At 38.1% G+C, this 16,871-nt stretch overlaps 1 protein-coding gene across 4 annotated transcripts in view; it reads left to right on the top strand.

Annotated features, from left to right (window-relative positions):
* BICD1 (BICD cargo adaptor 1) overlaps window positions 1-16,871 on the top strand; it is a 253,448-nt gene that overhangs the window by 159,750 nt on the left and 76,827 nt on the right. The window lies entirely within an intron of this gene.

Here is a 16,871-nt window from a genome sequence, read left to right as displayed (position 1 = left end):
GAGCACCGAAGAATTGATGCTTTTTTTTTTTTAACTGCGGTGTTGGAGAAGGCTCCTGAGAGTCCCTTGGACTGCAAGGAGATCCAACCAATCCATCCTAAAGGAGATCAGTCCTGGGTGTTCATTGAAAGGACTGATGTTGAAGCTGAAACTCCAATACTTTGGCCACCTGATGCAAAGAGCTGACTCATTTGAAAAGACCATGATGCTGGGAAAGACTGAGGGCAGAATTCTGGGAACAATTGAAGGCAGGAGGAGAAGGGGACGACAGAGGATGAGATGGTAGAATGGCATCACTGACTTGATGGACATGAGTTTAAGGAAGCTCTGGGAGTTGGTGATGGACAAGGAAGCCTGGCATGCTGCAGTTCATGGATTTGGAACCAGTCCATTGTTCCATATCCAGTTCTAAGTGTTGCTTCTTGACCTGCATACAGATTTCTCAGTAGGCAGGTAAGGTGGTCTGGTATTGCCATCTCTTGAAGAATTTTCCACATTTTTTTTTTTTTTTGTGATCCACACAGTCAAAGGCTTTGGTATAGTCAACAAATCAGAAATAGATGTTTTTCTGGAACTCTCTTGTTTTATCAATGATCCAGCAGATATTGGCAATTTTATCTCTGGTTCCTTTGCCTTTTCTAAATCAAGCTTGAACATCTGGAATTCACAGTTCATGTCCTGTTGAAGCCTGGCTTGGAGAATTTTGAGCATTACTTTGCTAGCATGTGATATGATTTCAATTTTGTGGTAGTTTGAACATTCTTTGGCATTGCCTTTCTTGGAGATTGGAATGAAACATGACCATTTCCAGTCCTGTGGCCACTGCTGAGTTTTCCAAATTTGCTGGCATGTAATTCTTGCCTTGAGAACCCCATGAACAGTATGAAAAGACAAAAAAAATATGACACTGAAATATGAACTCCCCAGGTCAGTAGGTGCCCAATATGCTACTGGAGAAGAGTTGAGAAATAACTCCAGAAAGAATGAAGAGATGGAGCCAAAGTGAAAACAATACCCAGGTGTGGGTAAGACTGGTGATGCAAGTAAAGTCCGATGCTGTAAAGAACAAGTTTGCATAGGTACGTGGAATGTTAGTTCCATGAATCAAGGTAAATTGGAAGTGGTCAAACAGGAGATGGTAAGAATGAATATTGACATTATAGGAATCAGTGAACTAAAATGGACTGTGATGTGTGAATTTAATTCAGATGACCATTATATCTACTACTGTGGGCAAGTATCCCTTAAAAAAAAAATGGAGTAGCCCTCATAGTCAACAAAAGAGTCTGAAATGCAGTACTTGGGTGCAATCTCAAACACAACAGAATGATCTCTGTTCATTTCCAAGGCAAACCACTCAATATCACAGTAATCCAAGTCTATGCCCCAACTACCATACAAGATATTCTAGAACTAACACCCAAAAAGATGTCCTTTTCATCAGAGGGGACTGGAATGCAAAAGTAGGAAGTCAAGGGACAGCGGAGTAACCGGCAAGTTTGGCCTCAAAGTACAAAATGAAGCAGAGCAAAGGCTAACAGATTTTTGCCAAGAGAATGCACCAGTCATAGCAAACACCCTCTTCCAACAGCACAAGAGAAGACTCTACATCTGGATATCACCAGATGGTCAATACCAAAATCAGATTGATTATATTCTTTGCAGCCAAAGATGGAGAAGCCTATACAGTCAGCAAAAACAAGACTGGAAGCTGACTGTGGCTCAGATTAGCTTATTGCCAAACTCCTTATTGCCAAATTCAGAGTTAAACTGAAGAAAGTAGGGAAAACCACAAGACCGTTCAGGTATGACCTAAATCAAATCCCTTACGATTATACAGTGGAAGTGACAAATAGATTCAAGGGATTAGGTCTGATAGACAGAGTGCTTGAAGAACTATGGCCAGAGGTTCATAACATTGTACAGGAGGCAGTGATCAAGACCATCCCTAAGAAAAAAAAAAAAAACATAAGGAGACCCCATAAAATATGAGACTCCCCAGAAGCCAGATTATCAAAGCTTTTGTACTATCCTCAGCTCAGGAGGAATTGTGGGTCTGGAAGTTCAAAGGGGAGAAAGACAATTCACAGATTAGAAGAGCAAATGTTTGATGAGCAATTTTTTGCTGCACCATGCAGACGAATCTTTCTGATACAAAAAGTTATTTCTGATAATAGCTGTTTTCCTGATTTAAGCCCTTGATCTAAATTCTTTTAAACAAGTAAGAGGCAGATTAAAAGCTCTTCCTAAGTCTGCTGGATCCCCATTGTTTTCAGCTCAAAGTAATCCATGTTCCAAAGTGGCATATACTGGGATGACTTATTCCGCTCTCCCTCAACTTTGATCAACTGAAGAATTGGTACAGCAGGAGAGAGAGGAAACAGTCAGACAGAGGTCTGAGACTTCCAGCGCAGCTGCAGGGCCCTTTCTTAATACCACTGGATGTGTTTTGTTTTCAGGTTGTGAACCACTAAGAAACACAAAAGATACCTGTTTTCATATGATTTTACAGAAGAATCTTTTATACCCAGCTGCTCATTCAGTTCAGTTCAGTTCAGTTCAGTCGCCCAGTCGTGTCCGACTTTTTGCGACCCCATGAATCGGAGCACGCCAGGCCTCCCTGTCCATCACCAACTCCCGGAGTTCACTCAAACTCACGTCCATCGAGTCAGTGATGCCATCCAGCCATCTCATCCTCCGTCGTCCCCTTCTCCTCCTGTCCCCAATCCCTCCCAGCATCAGAGTCTTTTCCAATGAGTCAACTCTTCACATGAGGTATAACCTGTGGAGCCAAGTACCAATCATCAGCTTACAAATTTTCTATAAGTAATGGAGTTGTACTAGTAGAGTGTGTGTCAAAGGAGTTTCAGGTTTAAGCAGCACATTATAAGTCACTGGTAAGTCACTAATTAGTCACTAGTTCATCCTATTAGGGGCCAGGGTCAGTCGCAGATGTCTGGGGTCTCTGAAGATGAGTGAAGAGTGACCTTTAACTACTGATTAACCCCAACCTTACACAATAGTCCATATTCTTTGCCAGTATTGCTTCCCTCACACCTTGAGCTTATCAGTTTTAAATTTCACTAAGTCTTCACCTATCTCTCAAGTTATCACTCCTGCCATAGCAAAATTCCTTTCTCTAGGTTTTTCTAAAGTTCAATTTCCACTTATTTTGAAACAAAAGGAAAAGCCAGTACCAGGAAGATGTTGGTAAGGAGACATCTTTTTGAAAGGTTAATATAGATTGTAATGGTAGCAAATTGATCATCTTTAATAATTACCTAAAAAAATATATCTTGAATTTCTTAGACTTTTAATATGTGTTGAAAAGCAGAATGCTGGGCATCTTAAGATACTTCAGGGTTTGGAGCTGACATCTTAATAAGCACATATACAACTGAATTCCTGTAGTATTAGTTAACCTATAGTACTCACATGCCCAGAATATTGAAAGCCTTCAGAAGGGAAAGATTCTAGAGACACTTAACAGTCAGGGTCAAAGTTATGGCTTTGCTTTAGCAGTCAGAGGTTTTACTCTGAAACTTAAGAGACAGTGAATGTTTTAAAACTTGGGCACCTCTTGCTACTATTACATCATTATCTGTAGAATCAGTTCTTTGCAAGAAGTTATGTATTGAAAATAATAAAATAATTTATTTTTCAGAAATAGTATCCACTAACTTATTATAAAATGGAGCAAATTTACTGAGGCATTTGTATTTCTATCCATTTCTTATTTCATAGAAGGAAACTAAAACCTAGAGAATTTACAATCATCTGCTTCATAATAGCCATCATAAGCCATTCAAGCAACAATTCACTTAATAAGCCGTTTTTAGGCTTGGAACTTCCCTGGTAGCCTAGTAACTGGGACTTCATGCTCCCAGTGCAGGGGTCCCAGGTTCAGTCCCTGGTGAGAGAACTAGATCCTACATGCCACAACTAGGAGTTCACATATCTCAACTAAAGATACTGCATGCAACTAAGACCCCAGCGCAGCCAAATAAAAAAAACATAATTTATAAAAAGAAGAAGAAAGCAGAATTTAATGGTTCAGAACACATGTTCTAGAGCTAGATTGAACTCCTAACTCTGTGCTTATTCTTGAACTTGGAGGAAATCATTCTATAACCTACCCATGCCTCCATTAGCCTAGCTGTAAAATGGGTTTATAATGGGCTCTACTTCATAGAGTTGTTATGGAGACAAAAAGTTAAAAGAGTGTTATATTTCTGAAGTGCTTAGAATGGTCTTGGCACATTGTAAACATTAGGTAAGTGCTTATTAAATAAATAAATTCTAGCTTGTAACTGACGAATGCTATATGAGATATGGATTCTAGTGATATGTATGTATATCACTAGATGTGTATGTGATATATATGTATACATATACCACATATATATATAAATAATTTTATCATGATTGGTCTATTATATAATTATGTTAACCATGTTCATTCTCATGTGGGAATGAGTTGGCTTTGTAGATACAGTTTGAAATAAGCAAAATGTAAAGAAACTCTGCAAATATACATAAGATACTAAGAACAGTGGGTTGGAGGGATAGAACAAGTTGAGAGTGAGATTTTTATTCATTGCATATATTTTTATAATTTCTGGGTCTGGAATCAATATCTCCTCATTTTAAATTATTCATATGCTGGGCTAGAAGCATATCTACATGTTGATGGGGTTTTTTTAAAGAATCTTCAAATGATTATTGATAAAGAACATTCTGAAGAATTTCCAACATTGTTCTATAAAAGTGTTTAACTGACCTTTTAAAAAAACTGCCTCTTAATAAGGATGTAGGATGGCTCATTACAATTTACAAAGTGCTTTTAGAAATATTATCTCATTATTTCTGACTACTCTGGAGTGGAGTAGAAAGGTATTTTTATGTTTTTAGAGGTAAGAAAATTGAAAGTCCTGGAACTTTTTTGGTGTAAGCTAGCATTCAAATCCAGGTCCAGAGCTATTTTTACTCTACCACCCACTTCTTTGTAAAATAGTTGTTTTTCTGAAGGTGTTATTTTTCATACTATTCTATATATTGAAAACTTCATTTGAGTAATTATATTCTCTATTAGTTTAAACTTTCTTCTTTATTACCAATGTTTGGGTTATTTGTTTCCTGGGTAATAAAGGTGCTTTATAATGGCTCAGACAGTAAAGAATTGCCTGCAATGCAGGAGACCCAAGTTTGACCCTTGGATTGGGAAGATCCCCTGGAGAAGGAATTGGCAACCCACTCCAGTATTCTTGCTGGAGAATCCCGTGAACAGAGGAGCCTGGCGGCCTATAGTCCATAGGGTTGCAAATTGTCGAACAAGATAGAGTGACCAAGCACATGTGTGTGCACGTGCACACACACACACATTAACAAAAATAAGCAAGTAAATCAGACCAGTCAGACCCTGTAAAAGTTTCAGAACCATATGGATGAATCAGTCAGCTTCTACTATATGCATATACTTAAGGAATAAATATAAACAGTGTCTCTAATAACCTTCAGCCCCCTGAGGGGTTAACTTGTATCTTTCAATCAAGTTATAAATTGTATCAATACCTCCCTTTCTGTTCAGGGTTTTATCCCCCTGATACTTAGCTCATATTTTGTCATTTTTCAATCACTTCTTTTTCATTCCTCTAATTTTTTCTTTATTTCAGTGTTCACTGCTATTTTAAAAAATTGTTTTAAATACATACCATTACTTCCACTTTTGTTCACTTCTTTCCTTTTCATGGTCTTTCTTCTCATTAAAAATCTTTATATAGGGTGTTCCCTTGGAAATGGAAACTAAATTATTATAATCAATGATTTTGAAACTATTGAGGTTATTCTTTACAGCAAGGTCACAAGAAAGTCTGTGAAGCTGAGGTGAAATAGGTGAGGTGCTAGAGATCGAACTATCTCTGGAATATTTGTCAGTTGAGCCTTGATGGTTATTGTACAATCTAAATTTCAAATCTGCTTAGTGTACGTTTCCCTTTTCCTAAATTTCCCTTTTCCATTTAATGAATTATTACAGTTATTGTGTAATCAGGGCAGCATGGATATTCATAATTATAAGGAGATACTATCGGAAAAGAAAACTGTCATACCATCATTCATTATGATGTCTTGCATCATTAAAGTTAAAAAAAGAGAAATTTTAAAAAGAAAAACCAAAGTAGTAAGTAAGAGGTAACTAGACTATTTTGGGAAATGATCATGGTTTCCTGACTTCAAGTTTCATTATGGAAAAAAGAAAGATTCCAGTATTTAATATCTACAAAAGCTAATTCCAAAATAAATCCGTATATCCTGGTTACAATACCCACCTCTCAAAGCCACACTTTCACTGATTAAAAAGTAACTTACAGATGGAGAAGCCTGGTGGGCTGCAGTCCGTGGGGTGGCTAAGAGTTGGACACGACTGAGTGACTTCATTTTCACTTTTCACTTTCATGCACTGGAGAAGGAAATGGCAACCCACTCCAGTGTTCTTGCCTGGAGAATCCCAGGGACAGGGGAGCCTGGTGGGCTGCCATTTATGGGGTTGCATAGAGTCGGACACGACTGAAGCGACTTAGCAGCAGCAGTAGCAGCAGCAACAGTTCCTTAAGTGAACTTCAAATGAACATACTACTTTGTGAAACACAGTTCTCTGTTACTGGATCTGATATGTACTGGACACTGCCAGCACAATTTGCTGATATCATGTGGAGTATTCATGCTGCAGGAAAACTCTATCTGTTACTGAAAGAATGTGGAGGGTCTGGCTGCTCACCTCCCAAAAGCCAATAAACAGTCCAAGGTGGTGGAAAGGAAAGTTTGCTTTATTTCATATGCCTCCAGGTGGCGCCGGGAGGAGGGCGGACATCTGTCCAAAGACTGATTTCCCCCCAGTGGCAGCCACTGGGGCAAGAGCTTTTATAGACAGAAGGAGGGGGCATATGCAGAAACAGGACAGTCAGTTCCGACAGTCATCTTCAAATTGATCATCTGTGGCTTGACCATCATGATCTTGGTTGTTTTAGGTACAGTTAATCTTCAGTTTCAGGTCCATTTGTTTCCATTTCTCTGAGGTCAGTTCTCAGAATTGTGGCAGCTTATGTCGTGGGTACAGTCGATTATATAGTTAACTTCTTCCCCCTGGTGTTTTAGTATCTATAAAACAGCTCACAGGATGTGGCTCAGAATATCATCTATAATCTTTGAGAAAGAACTAAAGGTCTTTGACTATACTTAGTGACTGGGCTTCCCTGGTAGCTCAGACGGTAAAGCGTCTGTCTACAATGCAAGAGACCTGGGTTCAATCCCTGGGTTGGGAAGATCCCCTGAAGAAGGAAATGGCAACCCACTCCAGTACTATTGCCTGGAAAATCCCGTGGACAGAGGAGCTTGGTAGGCTACAGTCCATGGGGTCACAAAGAGTTGGACATGACTGAGCGACTTGACTAGTGACTGCATTATTATTTGGTCTCCTTTGACTGTTTTCCTTTGTTTCTAAATGTTTCATTTATCTTATTAAATTTATTCTTTGACTAAAGTTTTCTACAGACAAAAGGCAGGCAAAGGACATGGGGAGGGAGGGGTAAGGACTGCACTGTTTCATATCAACTTTGCAAAAAAAAGTATTTTATCAGCAGTTAAAAATGTTATAGTCTCTCAAAAGACTATAAGCAAATAGGAAGTAGATTAGTGGTTGCCTTGAGCTAGAGGGGATGGGAGTGGCGAGGGCTAAAATACATGGATTTTTTTTTTTCTTTTTACCTCATTGTACAGCTTTTTGTGATCTGAGTTCCTTGACTGAGGATTGAACCTGTGCCCTCAGCAGTGAAAGCACAGGGTCCTCAGCACTGGAACTGCCAGGGAAGTCCCTGGAATTTGTTTTTTGCGGTGATGAATATGTTCTGAAATTGAGTGTGGTTATGATCACAACTCTGTGACTATATTAAAAACTATTGAACTGTATGCTTTAAATGAGTGAATTTTAGGTATGTGAATTACATCTTTAATAAAGTTGATACCAAAAAATTTTTACACAAAAAGTTCTCCTGTAAAACACATCTTCCACCCAATTAAGATGCAATATAAATGTTTATTAAGCTATTAGAATAATATCTATATTATTTTAATGTCCTTTTATATAAGTAAAAGAAGGGAAAAATGGTAAATCAGGGTATAAGAAATTCAGTCATCTCTTAGTTATTTTGTGCCATCTCAAATGTTTACACTAAAAAGGTGGATTTTATGTTGCTGTCAAGATTTTGCTTAAGAAGAATGTTTAAAATGAGGCATTGAAATGTGAACTGCTTGTGAGATGGCTGGTCCTTGACTTCTAATGGAGGCTGATATCCCATGGGAAAGATGCTGATATTGCTTCAAATGCAATCTAGGATAGATAACTCTTCATGATGCCACGTTCTTCAGAACAAGATTTGCAGGTACTTTTAAAGTGAAGATTACAGAGTCTTGCTTTGTTATAGCTATATTACTCTTGTATACCTGATCATCTTGTCTCACCCCTTTTCATACCTATTCACTCGTTTGCTTTTAATCTTATTCCATTATTTAAATCTGATGATCCATTCAGTCAGTGCTTGGCAATTGGAGGAATCTGGAGTTGTGCTGTAAAGAGCTTGGTGGTTTACCCCCACTCAACTGTATGCTGCTGCTGCTGCTAAGTCACTTCAGTTGTGTCCAACTCTGTGAGACCCCACAAACGGCAGCCCACTAGGCTCCTCTGTCCCTGGGATTCTCCAGGCAAGAATACTGGAGTGGGTTGCCATTTCCTTCTTCAATGCATGAAAGTGAAAAGTGAAAGTGATGTCGCTCAGTCGTGCCTGACTCTTGGTGACCCCATGGACTGCAGCCTACCAGGCTCCTCTGTCCATGGGATTTGCCAGGCAAGAGTACTGAAGTGGGGTGCCATTGCCTTCTCCACTCAACTGTATAGGCACTATCATTTTCTACTGTCTTAGTGTAACATTTTTCAATGGTTTGGTCTGTGGATTGATAAAAATGCTCCTTTTGAAAGGCAAAGATATGTGGTCAAAAAAAAATTTAGCAAATGCTACATACCACATCTTACTCTTACAAAGTCTCAATGCATGCTAGCATATTAAGGGCTCTGAGAAGTCTAGCAGAAAAACGATGTGTGTAACTTTAATATTCCAGTAACAGAACTAGCCTCATGTGGAGCTCACTAATGGGCAATGCTGTCCTAAAGTGGTAATCTTCTCTATTTCTCTTTCCCAGCCAAGGCAAATCTCTTTACATGCTTTTTTTCCCTCACTGAGCTTTTTTGTTTTAAGCCACATTTTAAACTCACCTTGTTTGTTTTTCCTAGCTATTTCCCAGTTGTTTAGTCTGGATTGCACTTGGAGATGCTGTCTGTATGGTGCTCTGGTATCTTTGTTTTCTTCATTGATAGCTCTCCTGAAGACTGCGAAGCCCACATGACTGCCTGATAGAGCAACTGGTCTTCCTTTATTGTGATTTTGGAAAAAGACCTCTTTGTCTATAGGCTTGTTTTTGGCTGATCTCACAAAGACATCACAGTGTCAATGTCCCTCATTGATTATACCCATTCTTTTTTTTTTTTTCCAAGTCATTTTTTTTATTATTATTATTTTTTATTTTTTTTTCCTTTTATTTATTTATTTATTTATTTAAATTTTAAAATCTTTAATTCTTACATGCATTCTCAAACATGAACCCCCCTCCCACCTCCCTCCCCATAACATCTTTCTGGGTCATCCCCATGCACCAGCCCCAAGCATGCTGCATCCTGCGTCAGACATAGACTGGCGATTCAATTCACATGATAGTATACATGTTAGAATGTCATTCTCCCAAATCATCCCACCCTCTCCCTCTCCCTCTGAGTCCAAAAGTCCGTTATATACATCTGTGTCTCTTTCCCTGTCTTGCATACAGGGTCGTCATTGCCATCTTCCTAAATTCCATATATATGTGTTAGTATACTGTATTGGTGTTTTTCTTTCTGGCTTACTTCACTCTGTATAATCGGCTCCAGTTTCATCCATCTCAACAGAACTGATTCAAATGAATTCTTTTTAACCGCTGAGTAATACTCCATTGTGTATATGTACCACAGCTTTCTTATCCATTCATCTGCTGATGGACATCTAGGTTGTTTCCATGTCCTGGCTATTATAAACAGTGCTGCGATGAACATTGGGGTACATGTGTCTCTTTCAATTCTGGTTTCCTCGGTGTGTATGCCCAGCAGTGGGATTGCTGGGTCATAAGGTAGTTCTATTTGCAATTTTTTAAGGAATCTCCACACTGTTCTCCATAGTGGCTGTACTAGTTTGCATTCCCACCAACAGTGTAGGAGGGTTCCCCTTTCTCCACACCCTCTCCAGCATTTATTGCTTGCAGATTTTTGGATCGCAGCCATTCTGACTGGTGTGAAGTGGTACCTCATTGTGGTTTTGATTTGCATTTCTCTAATAATGAGTGATGTTGAGCATCTTTTCATGTGTTTGTTAGCCATCCGGATGTCTTCTTTGGAGAAATGTCTATTTAGTTCTTTGGCCCATTTTTTGATTGGGTCGTTTATTTTTCTGGAGTTGAGCTGCATAAGTTGCTTGTATATTCTTGAGATTAGTTGTTTGTCAGTTGCTTCATTTGCTATTATTTTCTCCCATTCAGAAGGCTGTCTTTTCACCTTGCTTATATTTTCCTTTGTTGTGCAGAAGCTTTTAATTTTAATTAGATCCCATTTGTTTATTTTTGCTTTTATTTCCAGCATTCTGGGAGGTGGATCATAGAGGATCCTGCTGTGATTTATGTCTGAGAGTGTTTTGCCTATGTTCTCCTCTAGGAGTTTTATAGTTTCTGATCTTACATTTAGATCTTTAATCCATTTTGAGTTTATTTTTGTGTGCGGTGTTAGAAAGTGATCTAGTTTCATTCTTTTACAAGTGGTTGACCAGTTTTCCCAGCATCACTTGTTAAAGAGATTGTCTTTACTCCATTGTATATTCTTGCCTCCTTTGTCAAAGATAAGGTGTCCATATGTATGTGGATTTATCTCTGGGCTTTCTATTTTGTTCCATTGATCTATATGTCTGTCTTTGTGCCAGTACCATACTGTCTTGATGACTGTGGCTTTGTAGTAGAGCCTGAAGTCAGGCAAGTTGATTCCTCCAGTTCCATTCTTCTTTCTCAAGATTGCTTTGGCTATTCGAGGTTTTTTGTATTTCCATACAAATCTTGAAATTATTTGTTCTAGTTCTGTGAAAAATGTGGCTGGTAGCTTGATAGGGATTGCATTGAATTTGTAAATTGCTTTGGGTAGTATACTCATTTTCACTATATTGATTCTTCCAATCCATGAACATGGTATATTTCTCCATCTATTAGTGTCCTCTTTGATTTCTTTCATCAGTGTTTTATAGTTTTCCATATATAGGTCTTTAGTTTCTTTAGGAAGATATATTCCTAAGTATTTTATTCTTTTCGTTGCAATGGTGAATGGAATTGTTTCCTTAATTTCTTTTTCTACTTTCTCATTATTAGTGTATAGGAATGCAAGGGATTTCTGTGTGTTGATTTTATATCCTGCAACTTTACTATATTCATTGATGAGCTCTAGTAATTTTCTGGTGGAGTCTTTAGGGTTTTCCATGTAGAGGATCATGTCATCTGCAAACAGTGAGAGTTTTACTTCTTCTTTTCCAATTTGGATTCCTTTTATTTCTTTTTCTGCTCTGATTGCTGTGGCCAAAACTTCCAGAACTATGTTGAATAGTAGCGGTGAAAGTGGACACCCTTGTCTTGTTCCTGACTTTAGGGGAAATGCTTTCAATTTTTCACCATTGAGGATAATGTTTGCTGTGGGTTTGTCATAGATAGCTTTTATTATGTTGAGGTATGTTCCTTCTATTCCTGCTTTCTGGAGAGTTTTTATCATAAATGGATGTTGAATTTTGTCAAAGGCCTTCTCTGCATCTATTGAGATAATCATATGGTTTTTATTTTTCAATTTGTTAATGTGGTGAATTACATTGATTGATTTGCGGATATTGAAGAATCCTTGCATCCCTGGGATAAAGCCCACTTGGTCATGGTGTATGATCTTTTTAATGTGTTGTTGGATTCTGATTGCTAGAATTTTGTTGAGGATTTTTGCATCTATGTTCATCAGAGATATTGGCCTGTAGTTTTCTTTTTTTGTGGCATCTTTGTCAGGTTTTGGTATTAGGGTGATGGTGGCCTCATAGAATGAGTTTGGAAGTTTACCTTCCTCTGCAATTTTCTGGAAGAGTTTGAGGAGGATAGGTGTTAGCTCTTCTCGAAATTTTTGGTAGAATTCAGCTGTGAAGCCGTCTGGACCTGGGCTTTTGTTTGCTGGAAGATTTCTGATTACAGTATCAATTTCCGTGCTTGTGATGGGTCTGTTAAGATTTTCTATTTCTTCCTGGTTCAGTTTTGGAAAATTGTACTTTTCTAAGAATTTGTCCATTTCTTCCACATTGTCCATTTTATTGGCATACAACTGCTGATAGTAGTCTCTTATGATCCTTTGTATTTCTGTGTTGTCTGTTGTGATCTCTCCATTTTCATTTCTAATTTTATTGATTTGATTTTTCTCTCTTTGCTTCTTGATGAGTCTGGCTAATGGTTTGTCAATTTTATTTATCCTTTCAAAGAACCAGCTTTTGGCTTTGTTGATTTTTGCTATGGTCTCTTTTGTTTCTTTTGCATTTATTTCTGCCCTAATTTTTAAGATTTCTTTCCTTCTACTAACTCTGGGGTTCTCCAACTCTTCCTTTTCTAGTTGCTTTAGTTGTAGAGTTAGGTTATTTATTTGACTTTTTTCTTGTTTCTTGAGGTATGCCTGTATTGCTATGAACTTTCCTCTTAGCACTGCTTTTATAGTGTCCCACAGGTTTTGGGTTGTTGTGTTTTCATTTTCATTAGTTTCTATGCATATTTTGATTTCTTTTTTGATTTCTTCTGTGATTTGTTGGTTATTCAGAAGTGTGTTGTTCAACCTCCATATGTTGGAATTTTTAATAGTTTTTCTCCTGTAATTGAGATCTAATCTTAATGCATTGTGGTCAGAAAAGATGCTTGGAATGATTTCGATTTTTTTGAATTTATCAAGTTTAGATTTATGGCCCAGGATGTGATCTATCCTGGAGAAGGTTCCATGAGCACTTGAAAAAAAGGTGAAATTCGTTGTTTTGGGGTGAAATGTCCTATAGATATCAATTAGGTCTAACTGATCTAGTGTATCATTTAAAGTTTGCGTTTCTTTGTTAATTTTCTGTTTAGTTGATCTGTCCATAGGTGTGAGTGGGGTATTAAAGTCTCCCACTATTATTGTGTTATTGTTGATTTCCCCTTTCATACTTGTTAGCATTTGTCTTACATATTGCGGTGCTCCTATATTGGGTGCATATATATTTATAATTGTTATATCTTCTTCTTGGATTGTTCCTTTGATCATTATGTAGTGGCCTTCTTTGTCTCTTTTCACAGCCTTTGTTTTAAAGTCTATTTTATCGGATATGAGTATTGCCACTCCTGCTTTCTTTTGGTCTCTATTCGCGTGGTATGTCTTTTTCCATCCCTTCACTTTCAGTCTGTATGTGTCCCTTGTTTTGAGGTGGGTCTCTTGTAAGCAGCATATAGACGGGTCTTGTTTTTGTATCCATTCGGCCAGTCTTTGTCTTTTGGTTGGGGCGTTCAACCCATTTACGTTTAAGGTAATTATTGATAAGTATGATCCCGTTGCCATTTACTTTACTGTTTTGGGTTCGGGTTTATACACCCTTTTCGTGTTTCCTGTCTAGAGGATATCCTTTAGAATTTGTTGGAGAGCTGGTTTGGTGGTGCTGAATTCTCTCAGCTTTTGCTTGTCTGTAAAGCTTTTGATTTCTCCTTCGTATTTGAATGAGATCCTTGCTGGGTACAGTAATCTGGGCTGTAGGTTATTGTCTTTCATCACTTTAAGTATGTCTTGCCATTCCCTCCTGGCCTGAAGAGTTTCTATTGACAGATCAGCTGTTATCCTTATGGGAATCCCCTTGTGTGTTATTTGTTGTTTTTCCCTTGCTGCTTTTAATATTTGTTCTTTGTGTTTGATCTTTGTTAATTTGATTAATATGTGTCTTGGGGTGTTTCGCCTTGGGTTTATCCTATTTGGGACTCTCTGTGTTTCTTGGACTTGGGTGATTATTTCCTTTCCCATTTTAGGGAAGTTTTCAACTGTTATCTCCTCAAGGATTTTCTCATGATCTTTCTTTCTGTCTTCTTCTTCTGGGACTCCTATAATTCGAATGTTGGAGCGTTTCATATTGTCCTGGAGGTCTCTGAGATTGTCCTCGTTTCTTTTAATTCGTTTTTCTTGTTTCCTCTCTGATTCATTTATTTCTACCATTCTATCTTCTATTTCACTAATCCTATCTTCTGCCTCCGTTATTCTACTATTTGTTGCCTCCAGAGTGTTTCTGATCTCATTTATTGTGTTATTCATTATATTTTGACTCTTTTTTATTTCTTCTAGGTCCTTGTTAAACCTTTCTTGCATCTTCTCCATCCTTGTCTCTAGGCTATTTATCTGTGTTTCCATTTTGATTTCAAGATTTTGGATCATTTTCACTATCAATATTCGGAATTCCTTCTCCGGTAGATTCCCTACTTCTTCCTCTTTTGTTTGGTTTGGTGAGCAACTCTCCTGTTCCTTTACCTGCTGAGTATTCCTCTGTCTCTTCATCTTGGTTATATTGCTGCGTTTGGGGTGGCCTTTTTATATTCTGATAATTTGTGGAGTTCTCTTTATTATGGAGCTTCCTCACTTTGGGTGGGGTTCTATCAGTGGCTTGTCAAGGTTTCCTGGTTAGGGAGGCTTGTGTTGGAGTTTTGGTGGGTGGAGCTGGGTTTCTTCTCTCTGGAGTGCAGTGGAGTGACCCGTAATGGGTTATGAGACATCAAAGGTTTTGGGATAATTTTGAGCTGCCTGTATATTGAGGCTCAGGGGAGTGTTCCTGTGTTGCTGGAGAATTTGGGTGGTATGTCTTGTTTTGGAACTTGTTGGCCCTTGGGTGGAGCTTGGTTTCGGTGTAGGTATGAAGGCATTTGATGAGCTCCTATTGCTTAATGTTCCCTGAATTCAAGAGTTCTCTAATGTTTTCAGGCTTTGGGTTTAAGCTTCCTGCTTCTGGTTTTCAGTTTTATTTTTACAGTAGCCTCTAGACTTCTCCATCTATACAGCACTGATGATAAAACATCTAGGTTAAAGATGAAAAGTTTCTCCACCTTGAGGGACACTCAGAGAGGTTCACTGAGTTACAAGGAGAAGAGAAGATGGAGGGGGTAGTTAGAGGTAACTGGAATGAGATGCGGTGAGATCAAGAGAGGAGAGAGCAAGCTAGCCAGTAGTCACTTCCTTATGTGCGCTCTATAGTCTGGACCGCTCAGAGGTATTTACAGAGTTATACGGGGAAGAGGAGAGGGAGGAAGTAGACAGAGGTGACCAGGAGGATAAGAGAGAGGAATGAGTAGGAGAGAGACAAATCCTGCCAGTAACCAGTTCCTTAGGTGTTCTCTACCGTCTGGAACACACAGAGATTCACAGAGTTGGATAGAGAAGAGATGGGGGAGAAAAGAGACAGAGGCCACCTTGTGGAGAAAAAGGAGAGGCCAGAGGAGGAGAGAGTGGTCAAGCCAGTAATCTCGCTCTCAGGTAAACTTGGGTAGTGAAGTTTGGGTTTTTAAATGTACAAAATTGACAGCAAAAACCTAAGAGCAAAGATTAAAAATCTGGAGTAGAGTTTGGATTTTCAAAGATACAATATTAAAGAAAAGCAGAAGGAAAAAGGAAGAAAGAGAGAGAAAAAAAAAAGAATTATTAAAAAACAAACAAAAAAAAAAAAAAAACACCAACAACCATCCAAAGAGTATATATGGTGTTTGCCTTAAAAAAAAAAAAAAAAGTCTTTTTTTTTTAAAAATAGTAATACTAGGTTATAGAAATAAAAATTAGAGGAGAAATAGAAGACTTAACAATTAAAAAAAAGCTCGGAAAAAAATGAAAAAAAAAAGCAAAAAGCAAAAAAAAAAAAAAAGAATGATTTTAAAAATATTAAAAAATTAAAAATATATCTGGCTCTTCTCTGATGTTATGGGCCGTGTGGGCTCACTTCCAAGGTGGTTCCCTCTGTTTAACTTCTTCTGTTTGCTGGTTTTTAGGCTCACTAGTTCAGTCGCGCTGTGGGGAGGGGGGATGCTGCAAACAAATAGCACTGTTGTGTGCACACAGGATTATACCCATTCTTAAGAGAGATTACATAATAAGTTGTGTCAGTCCTATATATCTGCATCTATAGATGTTTATCAAACCCTTTTCTTGTTACAAATTTCTACAGAGATGGAATAAAGTATAAATATACATGGGTTGGATGTCATTAAAAGGGTTTTTAAACACTGGAGAATTTTACCTGTGGCTTGCTTTGTATATGTGAATTTTTTTCCAGTCTATAAACTCACATATATGAAATGTACAAATATACCTGTACTTTTTTGGCTATACCCAGCTAAGTTCATCCATTCAAAGACTTCCCAACTTTCCTCACAGTTACCAGCAATCCACCCCAGGCTGGAAGTGATGAGTCTGAGCTGTGGGATATGACTACCATAAGTGACATTCTGGGGTACATGGGGACCAATTATTGAAAACTAGTGAAGGATATCTGGTCCTTCTGACATCTAGTGAAGGAAAAATAACCAGTACCCAGAAAACAAATAAATAGTGATAAGCACTTTTCCGACCATTAAAACAGGGTTATGTGAGTGTGACTGGGCAGCTATTGGGTACTTTAGATTCCATGGTCATCTCTTGT

Source organism: Ovis canadensis, chromosome 3, assembly GCF_042477335.2.
Source record: "Ovis canadensis isolate MfBH-ARS-UI-01 breed Bighorn chromosome 3, ARS-UI_OviCan_v2, whole genome shotgun sequence".
In the NCBI taxonomy this organism is placed as follows: domain Eukaryota; kingdom Metazoa; phylum Chordata; class Mammalia; order Artiodactyla; family Bovidae; genus Ovis; species Ovis canadensis.
The sequence above is the reverse complement of the archived record's forward strand: the minus strand, read 5'-3'. Positions and strand labels throughout refer to the sequence as shown.